The sequence below is a fragment of the Haliotis asinina genome, chromosome 14, assembly GCF_037392515.1.
Source record: "Haliotis asinina isolate JCU_RB_2024 chromosome 14, JCU_Hal_asi_v2, whole genome shotgun sequence".
NCBI lineage: Eukaryota > Metazoa > Mollusca > Gastropoda > Lepetellida > Haliotidae > Haliotis > Haliotis asinina.
The window spans coordinates 27824243-27836661 of NC_090293.1; the positions used below are offsets into that span (position 1 = coordinate 27824243).

General features: G+C 39.2%; 1 protein-coding gene across 2 annotated transcripts in view; it reads right to left on the reverse strand.

Annotated features, from left to right (window-relative positions):
• The window catches only part of LOC137261137 (ras association domain-containing protein 8-like), a 75153-nt gene that overhangs the window by 36238 nt on the left and 26496 nt on the right, over nt 1-12419 (reverse strand). The window contains exons 1-2 of one of the 2 annotated variants that reach the window (XM_067798834.1): nt 7082-7146; nt 4127-4213 (exon numbers count right to left, since the gene is read on the reverse strand). The gene's annotated coding sequence lies outside the window, so the exon portion shown is untranslated. Of the gene's footprint in view, nt 1-4126; nt 4214-7081; nt 7147-12419 lie in introns of those variants that run through there. The other variant, XM_067798833.1, reaches the window with a different exon arrangement.

The following is a 12419-nucleotide window of genomic DNA, read 5'->3' on the forward strand; positions in this document are numbered from 1 at the left end:
TATGCATTGGAAACCTTGTGTTACTGTTGAATGTTGTATGACATTGAGGATAGAACATCTAATCTAATGCAACACTTGGACTTGCCAAATGACAAAGCAATATTGAAGAGAAGTTGGTGAGGATTAAAAGTTCTGTTAGGGTCAGAAAATGGATTCCAAACTACAATTATTTTTCCTGTCAGGAAGAACTTAACCCTCCTTTTAACTGACACATTAATTTTCGGGATACCAAACATGTATAGGAAACAATTACCTAAAGAATAAACAAATTTTTCAACATTTGGGGGAACAAATCTTTAGTGTGGGGGCAAATAGTCCACTATGTAGTGTTTGGAAGGGTTGTCTATCAGTATATAGATCATAGAGATTGATAATCACTAATTAGATATTGATCAGTTATTGCTATATTGGAAAAATACCTTTGTGCAAAAATGCTAAAAATGAAAGAAGAAAAAGAGAAAATTAATTTCACATCACCGACGAGTCGTAACAAGTCTTTGCATTCATTACTAACAACATCATGAAAATAATTAAGACGCAGACCATGAATAAAGTTCCATATTTGTATATTGTGTGAGAAAACAAAAACTTTTTTTCTAACAATAACATTAATGTACAATATTATCACTAACACAATTTTATGTTGATAAACATGAATGATATTTCTTGTAGACAATTTTCCAGTTATCTATAATTTTACCAGGTCGACTATTTGGTCCTTATTTCCATTCAGTTTCCTATACAACAAATATCCAAAAGCAATGCACAACCCATTACCGCTCTAGACTTCTCTTCAACAAACCAGTTAAAACTCCCTCAAGTGTGTGGGCCATAGGCTGGCAAAAGGACTTCCTTCAGGATGAACTGAGACTGTAATCAATGTCTTTCAACAAATCAACCCACTCACTGAGCCAAGGAGGAAAACCACATACAGTAATAAGTGATGGTGTGATAGCCCCATTGAGCAGTAACCAGTCCGACACTGTGACTGTTAAGGGGCAGATCAACAGGTGCTTGCTCATGTGGATGGTTTTGGGCTGGTGGAAGGCAGGAATTTCCTGGTATTAGTCATCTGGTCATCTTCTGGGCTGATGGTCAGTGACAAAATGCCCACCAGGCACACACTAAGCTGTGATAAATGTGTGGTGACCGAGGTACAAGTCCTTATGTCAGTGATGAGTGACCAAGTGCTGAGGAGGGCACCTGCTGGCATGGATGAGGATTTTCAGGGATTACAGTGCTCAAGTCAGCAGGACATCAGAAGACAGTGATGAGTGAGTGGGAGTTGGTTATAACACTTCTTTTGAAAAGTTCTTTAGTTATTAAAAATGAAATTGGATGATGGGGGTTAGGGAATGCACACTTTATGCATCAACTCTTTTGAAAAACCCACAAAGAATATCTACTAGTGCTCAGACGGTTTAAGTGCCATACATTAACCTATGACTATCTTAGCTCTAAGAGAGCTTTGAAAATCAAGACCTGGACCAAACACAAGACAATCCTGAGTTATTGTTTCATGCTAAAACATCAATGCCCTTTGGTCATCAATCATTTATCAGTGCACACCTGGTCAATTATGTGGAGTTAATTATTTATTGTTTGCCAGGGAAAAGCTCTCCAACTTTATCAGCTGGAAACAGAGGCGAATCTGATGGGTATACACACAGTTCTGCCTTGGAACAAACTCTGATGAAACCTTGCACAGATCAAAGGACAATAACATAGCCTGAAACAATTTGGTGCACATTTTGTGTTTCTGAATTTCATGGAAACTGCTTGCCACCATATCTGTAAAATAGTAAGAACTGCCTCATTCAATTCCAGGTTATCATACACTACTCAAAAGAAATAAAGAATAACCTCATTTGTTCACACTGCAATAATCAATCATGGCATGACAGGTAAACTGTTATAGGAAATCAAGTTCCCTTGACAACTTTTGAATAGTATAGGTCATCAACTATGTTCTTGGTCTAGGCTTGTATGATTACATTTTACTGGTGAGTGAATTGGGATTTAGAAATATTCAAGCAATACCATGACAGGAGACAACAGAAAAGGGCTTCACATATTGTACCCATGTAGGGAATCGAATCCTGGCCTATGGCATACCATGCTGAATCTTAGACCACTAAATTACCCCTCCGTCCATCACTGGTATGTCTGGTCCATACATGACAGCTTACATAATTGTTTACATAGTATCAAAGTTGTGGCATTAAACAACAAACAGCAGAGCAGGTCTCCATGTTAATATCAGTAATTATCACTTCCATCTTAATCTGCCCTGGATCATTCCTAGTGGCAAACAAAGACAAACATTTGCTGGAAATATCAATGTTAATCTAACACGACGGTCCAAAGATTTGTCCCACAAGACCAGCCGATACAGTTTCAGAGTTGAAACCTGTCGAAAACACTGGGTGGGGGAGTAAGCATTATTTCAGCAATGCATAATATTCTATATGCATTATAGAGTGAGTGAGTTTAGTTTTATGTTGCACTTAGCTATATGGCGGCCATATGTAAATAATCAAGTTTGGACCAGAAAAACTAGTGATCAAGGGCATGAGCATCGATCTGTACAATTGGGAACCAAAGACGTGTCAGCCAAGTCAGTGAGCTTGTCCAACCGATCCAGTTAGTCGACAAGCATAGCCACTTTATGTGGCAAGCATGGGATGCTGAAGACATTTTACCCCGGATCTTCATGGTCCATACAGTAACATTAACTTACAACTATCTGAGTGTTAAGAGAACTTGGAAAGTCTAGGCCAGATACAAAATATGTTCATTTCAGGGACTAGTCATTTTAGTCTTGTTGGAATTTTATATCAATAAATTCTTGATTCTCTGTATCTCCCTGTATCAAATTTTAAGAAAAGGGCATATTCTAAGGGAGAACTGCCAACATGGGATTTCAGGCTCCTAAAGTAATACTTTCTGTTTTAAGAGTTTGCCGATTCTCATTTGTCAATAGACTGTTTTAATATTTTCTTGTCTTTTCTTGCATAACTGTAAGTAAATGTTTTAAGATGCTTTAGCATTGCTCCTGTCATATCACTGAAGAGTACTTCATGAATATGCTTCAAACCCTGATCTTCAGTGTCATAAACAAACACCTTAACCACTTACCTACCCATAGTCTCTTTTCAAACAAACTGGCACAAATTAATGGACCACAGATTGCTCAGTTTCTGTCAGACTTTACTTTTGATTCAATACCAGTTTCAGACAAATGACAAAATACTATGTCCAGCAGACTAAAAATATTACTTCTTAATTTTCTATTGATTTCATGTCTTGTAAACAAAGTTCATCAGATCTGAAAACCAGAAGTGTTGTCACCTGGCGAATTCAACATCCTGTTCACAGCCATCTGTAAACTCTCCGAAGCTAATACACTTCAACACAACTAAACAACATTAAATCATGTCTTTTCGGCAAACAAAATTTTGAAAACAATCTGTTAAGTACACAGGCAACATTTAATCCTGTCCTGTAATTATGGCGGCTTCGTGAACCATATGTGTCAAATCCTTGTGAAGTCTGGCCTGTGTTTGATAAAGTTACATAACTCCAGGAAGCCTGGTGTTTATCTGCCCCAAGCCATCCATCAAGTAGCTCCTCTTCACCAACAACCTCCCCATCTCCCCAAACTCCCCCAACATGTCTCCCCCCTCCTTACAATCCCAACCTTCAGAACTCTTCCTGTACAAAGCATTCATGTTTACCTTGTGAAGAAAGGTCTGTCCTCGACTCCATTAAAAAGTGCAGCATGCTTTTTGGGGCTTTGGTGTTACAGATATATTTCAACAGTTTGGGGTGCATATTTAAAATTTTAAGGACAGATCATCATTTTTCTTCTTGTTAAATCTGGATGCAATTTTCAGAACTAAGATAACCACAGAAAGACGGGACTAATGTTTAGTCTTTATTGCCTTTTCTTTCACATTTGTATCCATATCTCTGTATGGCTGAAATGTTGACCTGGTAACATAATAATTTAACTCACACACACAACCAATAAAAAATGACACACAAGCCATGAAATAAACAAGCATATTGCTGTGCATTATATCATCATTCAGTATACAGGTATAGTGGTCCTATCACTCGTTACCTTCAGTTGTTCTGTCCAGGGGATGTATCTCATCGTCTGGTATCCATGGTAACACTCCAGGTATTTGTATTCCTTTGAGTCAACAATCTGAAAAACAACCAGATGAATAACCACATGAATGCTAAGTCATTGAAAGAAGTAACAATGAGCACACTGCATTCATCAGTAGGTTTGAAGTATCTCCCTCAGGTACACTGCTGAAGGATGTCACTTGACTCCAGCTAAAGGATACTACCACCTATATGAGAAGAAATGATACCTAAGTAAATGAGGGGGTTTAGTTTTACTCAGCTTTCAGCAATATCATGGCAGGGGACACCAGAAATTACTTCAGATATTGCACCCATTTGGGGAATCAAACCCAGGTCTTCAGCAAAACGATCAAACATTATAACCACTAGGCCACCCAACCGCCTCAAAAAGCTGAAAAAAACATCAACATAGGAATGTGGCTGAAAAATCTACATGGATCTGGCACCTGAATTATGATGGTGGCCTAACAATGAATGGAAAAAGAAAAGGGTTCTAATTATTGATATCTTCTACCTGACTTCATATCCAGCATTCCATACATCTATATGCATGCCTTCACACTCACACAAATTCTCAAACATTCCTGCATGATCAGGAATGTGAATGACAAGTTATTCCTCTTTTAGGCACTCACTGGCATGTAACAAAGACAGATGCAGATCATGTGATTCTAAACATAGTGGTATGACACCTTAGAGCTATAAAAGTAAATGTCCATCAAGGCAGTCTGTTAATGGTTAACGTAATTCTATCAGTTGAAATCAAACTTCTTAATAGTCCCCATACACTACTGGTGGCACTGTTCCCAATGTTTGTATTTAATTACAAAACAGATTCACAGCAAATAATCAGAATCTATTCAAAGTTTGTCAGTTGTACACCACTTCCCCACAACAGTGTATCATGTGTCCTCAAAGAAATGCAAAGTCACAGAGACCTGTGTTCCTGCATGTATAGCATATGGGCTACTAATGAAAGGGGGTCACCATCAGCTGTCTTCGCTACAGCAGGCTTAGTAAGGCACTCATGACGCTCTACAGTAGAGTGAGTGCTCTAGAGTAAGTGAGTGAGTGAATAAGTTGCAGTTATGTTGCATACTACAATATTCGAATTACATCACGTATCAGCTTGCTGTAGTTGGAAATACAGTTCTAGTAAGTTCACCACCATGGTAGAACCACAAGCAGTGGTATTATAGTGCTAGACTTGCACAAGCCACTAAGGTAATACTTGATAGTTTAAATGAAAATTTATAAAAATAAAATAAATAACAGACTGGCATACCAGTTAATAATTCAAATGAGTATTTCTAAAAGAATATTGAAATAACTGACTGGCATCCTCAGTCTGCTTTTCTACACTTGCTTCTTTAAAGGATAGAATTACCATCTATCCATGGATCAAGCATTCAGTACAGCCTTGGAGCAAGGCTTGCCTGGTGCTGACAAACACAGAAATACAATTAAGGCAGGCACTCCTAGTAATTGAATGTTATCAGTTTGACATGGACTGCAAGTATGGCATTTCCCCCATGCTATAACTGTTAATCTGAGGAGGTATACCTTTCATAATTGAGACATCAATCAATCACTCGACCTGCTACTTCCTGTTTACAGTTACATGGTGAGTTATGAAGCTGCAGTATATGCTTTAAGTCTCAACGTAGCATGTAATGTACAGTCAGCATCACCAACACTCACATGCACTAGGACACACTAACACCTGTCCATTCATATGATCAAGTATCAAGCTCAAAATTATTACAGGATATTAATATGGCACATATATCCATGCATCTAGTGCTTGCTCAAGGCGCTGGTATATGGTTCCGATACAACAGCCTGGTATCATGAATGAAGTGGCACTACCTCCCTCGTCTGGTATTATATGATCGAAGTGGCACTACATCCCTCGCCTGGTATTATATGATCGAAGTGACACTACCTCCCTCGCCCTGGATCATTTATGACATTACCAGGAACAATCTACAAAACAAGGTGCACCTGTACGTGTGTTCTGCATAATATGTGAAGTAATCCATAGCTTCTTGTACCTTCTACATCAGGGGCCATTCATTTCATTACTTTGAACAATTCAGGTAACACTGGAACATATCTACATATCCTCTATGCTCTAATTATCAACATCCATGCTTATCGTTTGAGATCAGAGAGAAACCACCTCCTACACTTGGAACCATTCATTCCACTATCAAGAGCAGTTCACTCAGGTAGATACCTACATATGCTCTGTACAATACCTCAACTTCCAGGCTCTTGGTCTTCATATGAACAGAGAGACACTGCCTCCTACACCAGGGACCATTCATTACAACCCAATTAACACAAGAGCATACCTTGTCTGTATAATTCATCATCACCCATCTCATGGGGATCAGCATTACAATAGCTACTGAGCACTCCATTGCTTGTTACAAGAGGTAACTCAATGGATGTGGCAGACAGGCTTAACTGACTTACTTGATTCATGCTGCCATGACTATGTCGGAGGTTGTTGATAATGTGAACTAAAAGTTACACAATCTACCATCAGCACTTCTATGGCTTACACAACACACTGAAGTCTACAAAGCGTCCCACTTGGTCCATCATACACAGTGACTAGTCAACTTGTAACAGTTTTCAGAGGACTTCAACGATCAGATTTCACAAAAAACAAAAACGTACTACAACTGTCATCCCTTCGCAACACCATGGTTTTGGTGAACCACTGATCACACATCTGGAAATAGCATACCATGGGAAATAACACATCAACAAATCTCTTGTTGTGCTCAGGCTAATCATGCTGCAAGCCTGCAAAATTCAGTGGGGACTGTAATAAAATGTATTCATTGTATCTATCCTTGTATTATTCACCGATCAACACTAAAGATGATTCCACTAGCTATCCTTGACCTACCAGGACGTTGTGGCGACGACTCCATGCATCATCTCCCGACTGTACATCCCACAGCATCAAGTCCGTCAGTGCCACCCACCTCCAGGTACAAGTCTGTTCACACTATTCCTACTTTCAGCACTAACAAGGGTCATCCTAGCATCAGCTCACCTGGTCATTGCCATCCTGAATCTGGGTCAAGTGAGTCCCCTATGGGTATTTAATTACATTCCATATGGAGGCAACAAAACACCTCTATGTGTAATGACGCGCATCACTGCACACACTTCCTAAGGGAGACACAGAGCTAATATACAACGTACGGCAGGCAACTTCGCTGACTGTAGGAGACAGTCCCATCATCTCGGAAGTGATGTCATGAGAAAAAGGTATGTGTCTTTCATTTCATTTGTGTGATTGAACAACAGACAGCAAAAATATACTGTTAATAATTCTGTTTGGCATTATTAGATGAGGAGCTCCCTTTTCTCTTTCCAAGTACCGGTAATTGATTTTGTACTGCTGAAGGCATGCAAACAGAAAATGATTTTCAGGTTCATTCCCTATTAATTAATCAATGTGGCTTCTCAAACTCTGAAGTTTTGTGTTCAGGATTTTGAGGTACCTTAAGTTATACCCAAAATATGAATCAGAGACATCTAATACAATTCACACAAAGTAGACTTTGGAGCATAGGCAGCTCCTACTGGGAACTTAAATAAAATAGGGATTGTCTGGCCACAATGTCAAATGTGGCAGATTGGGTGCTATCATTATGACACTATCTAATGAGAATTGGTTGGTCTCAATGTCTATGGTTGCCATCATCAGTAACTCATGAGAATTAGTTGGCCACAATGTCTTATCTGTGCTCATCCCTAAATAACAAGGATTCAAGGATTGGAGTGTCACAATGTCTGGACTTGGAGATTGGGTACCATTATCTCCAACCAATGAGCATCATTTGATCACATGATCACTGCATAAAATTCTGAATCCTTGTACATAATTTACAATCAGTGGTCATCTTAGAAAAGTCTCATTACTTACAGGTAACCACCTCTAACTTGAAAAGCGCCTGCTGATGCATACAGTGATACCATACCTCAGACATCTCACATTTCCCCTGTTAAAGTCCCCTTACAGTTCATCAAAGATGTAACAGTCCCTCACTCTCTGATATGGGAAAACCTCTTGGCTCTCCACCCTTGTGATGACACAATGGTGATTGAATACCTCCAAGTAAAGCTGCAACACATGTGATTCACAGATATCCCCAAACAAAATATCTAGTACTCCTCTAGTGAAGCTAAGGGTAAATGCTCATCACAGTTTGCTTTTTCTTTCCAACAAGTAGCATTCCATCCTCAGACAAGACTCCACCAAATGAGACAATGCTGGTTGAATCCAGTCCTCCTAATGTGAAGCTGAAGGTACATATACATCAAAGTCATCCCCCAAGACTTACGTTCGATCAGGTAGCTCTCCTATTCACTCTGGGACTGACAAGACTCCAGCAGTGTGACACTTAGTTAAATGATGGTTTAATCTAATCCTCCTCCAGTGAGGTTAAGGGGAGATACACCTTCCAGCAAACCCCCTCAATTATCTCTTACCGCAGGTAACATTTCTCTACGGTCTTATGTTCGATCATGTAACTTTCCTATACGCTCTGAGACTGACCACATTCCACCAGTGTGACACTTAATGAAATGATGGTTGATGAGTGATATACGTCACAGTACACCCCGTCAATTTTCTTTTCCTGCAGGTAACATTATGTCCCTCTACAGCCTTAGATTGAAAAGACTCCACCAATGTGATTCAATCAGTGAGACAATGACCATCCTGACTGACACTGTGAGGGGCTGGAGGGATCCCAGGGGGTCAGGTTACCCCTGCTTGTGACTTTCCTTATCTTCAGTTGATATCCCTGCGGTTGAGCTGAACCTTTCAGGCCTCAATTTATACTTGGATACTTCCGAGTAAATTTGCTTATGGTAATGATGCTGATGAAAGAAACCTGCCTTGCCACACACCTGTCTCAGTTTACGCCATTGTCTTAACAACGTGACTGTCTCGTGAGAAGACAAAAATTTACGAGCATGAAACAGAATCATTCTGATCCAATGGCACTGCCACATACATAACTGTCACTGAAGACCACTGACATGTTCATCTGCATGAAATCAGTTCAGCTGAAAGGCATCAGCTCATCTGACTGAACAAACACACAAAACAAGGATAAAAGAGAATTACTGCTATATATTAATTCACAGGTACACTGAAAAATGTAAAATTACATTCGATCCTGATACAAGGTCATGGCAATAGATACTTTGTATTACAATCCTTAATATAACTCTTCTGTTAGTATATCAGTCTTCAACACAACTGTCTGGTTGTCTCGTGGAGAAGGCTTATTAAGCTGGATAACTTGTGCCCAATCCATTTCTTAATTGAATAAATTATGTTTCGAACCAATCAATCAATCACTCTACAACATTCTGAAATAACATTAATTTCCTATCTACCTTATTAGTCTATCTATTAATTGTATTGATATGTATCTATTATATGTATTGATAAGTGAATTGTGATATTTTGAGTTGAAAACTTAATGCTAATATTTCCAATCAAAGACATTCCATCTGACAGGTAGCTAGATACAAGCGTCCACAAGTAACATCCGACATGGCTTAGTAACAGTGCTCAGGCTGTTCACAACTTGTTTGCCTAGCCTGTTGTAATTATTTCTGTTGGTAGGCTGCAGGATATTGACTGTATGAAATATCACAAATCATCCTATGGCAGAGGCCCTATCTCGACCTGGCATTTTCATCTACAATGACACTCAAAAGCATCTAAATACAGTTCTCACATTTAGGGATCATTTATCTGGAAGAAATCTGTGACTACTATCCACTCCAACATGGCCTGGCAATCAAAAGGGGCAACAGCGTCAATTGCACTTGACCCGAGAAGGTAAGGGATTTGGTCTTGTCTCAAGATATGACAAACAGGATTGGGTGGTAAGGCTCGCTGACTTGGTTGACTGATGACATATCAGTTCTCAATTAAGAAATCAGTGCTCATGTTGTTGACCACTGTTTTGTATGGTCCAGGGAGACCACCATCATATAGCTTGAATATTGCAAAAAACGAGTTGCAAGTTATTAACTCTGAAAGATGCAGCTAAGGGAGGTAACAAGCTGCAGCCCAAGTGCCTCAACTCAGGGCTGGCTAACATTAGTTTCAGTGTCACATTTATCTGTATGTGTGTGTATCCTATTACCCATAGTAATCACTGTGTCCTCAGACTCATTATTCACAAAGCAAAGACATTACTGTCCCAAGGTGTCTCCTGACGACGATGATCACTTGCCTCTCAGCTTACTCTAAATGGAGACATCACAAAGTCCACAAGGTACAATTACAGATCTACACTGACAATCTTCTTGGCTTCTGACCTTGGAATAACACCATTTCTCCAACAATCCTCTGGGGAGACCCAGTGCAGTAATTCATTTGCTGAACAATCCACTTTGCAGATGCCTTAGAAGTAATTCTGTTTGTTAAAATGAATCAGTGTAATGAATGAAGGTTGACTTTAAACAAAATAGCAGTAATTTCAGAATAACTCTTTTATTTCCAGTCTCAATATGGCTGGAATAATGCAGATGAGATGATAAATTTTAACTCATTCACTTTAATTTCCGCACATGACCAGTGGACTAATGACAGAATTTCCCTGGCAGAATGGAAATGTAATTTTAACAGTGCTTTTTTTTCAATACAAGCAAAAACATATTAAATTCAAACCAAATATTAATTAATATCTGCTACAAATTATGGGTATAAGTTCAGAATTACCTCCCTTTAGGACTTGCAGTTTGGGACTACTCTATCATTGCCTATACAGATGATATTTCTGGACAACATAAACTGTTGTTATGTAAACAAGTGTAAATGAAACTGGCTAATAACATCAGTCAAAATGCAATCGCCTGCTTTACATAAAAACAGGAATATCTTCCCATGACATGTAGAACCAACCATTACTCCACCAGTATGATCCTCGACACACGTCGCTGATGTTTCCCCAATCAATGATTGGTGTTCTGACAGCTTGCTCTGCTCCATTATCTTAGTCACAATATCCATAACCAATCAATCTGTGGCCAGCAACAAGGAATCTATTTTACGTGTGGACTGTCAATATATTGACAGACACATTTGTTCCTGTCCGGAAGCTAGAACTGACTAACATAATATGTCCTTCATGTTCTGCTGAGTAGCCAATTACTGCCTGAGTTACAGGGCCATGGTGGGTTATCCCATACAGTAAGAAACAGGTGAGTGAGTTTATGCCGCTTTCAGCAATATTCGAGCAATATCACACATGGGACACCAGATATGGGCTTCATACTTTGTAACCATGTGGGGAATCGAACCCGGTACTTTGACGTGACAAGTGATGCATTTTTCCCTAAGGCTCCCCCACTGTTATGAAACAAATAAGTGAGTGAGTTTTGTTTTACGCCGCACTTAGCAATATTCCCACTACATGACAAGAATCGAGTCTGGACCAAACAATCCAGGGATCAAGAGCATGAGCATCACTCTGGGATACAATGACATGTGTCAACCTAGTCAGCAAGCCTTACCAAGCAATGCTATGAGTCGCCTCTTACGACAAGCATGGGTTATTGAAGATTAATTCTAACCCACAAAACAGCCATATAGGCAACAGTATTTAGCTGAAATATTCAGTGAGCTAGAGAACACACATGCTACTATGTTTCAGCTTGACAACAATAATGAATATATTTAAAACGAGCATTTGCAGTTTTCACGATCTTTAAAAAAAATCACATACCTTAAAATTATATAAAATTTAGAAACTTATAAAGTAGTAATATAACTATAAAGGACATCCACTGTATGGTCACATGTTTCTGAAACATACACGAAATATACGAAACGTACATACTTACTGCTACAAGTTGTCACGACAAATAGGTGGCACCTGGGCCCTTATTCTCGAAGCGTTCATACCCCTAAGAATTCTTAACTTTGATCGTAGCCAATGTGTAAAGAATGGGCTTAAGAAGTTTGTAGCGTCACAAACATTTCGAGAATAGCTAGCCTGATACCCATGTAGGTAAATGCCTGAAACCTGCATCTCTTAAGGATTTCCTCCCACAACTGATATTACAACTGGAACACCATTCAAAGCTTCATTAAACCCCAAACACTTGTGCAGTGACATTAAAGATGTAGGTGGTCAAGTTTCAGGTTATTCTGGTCACTGTGACATGTCTCCCACACAATCTACACATACAATGATCAATTTGAA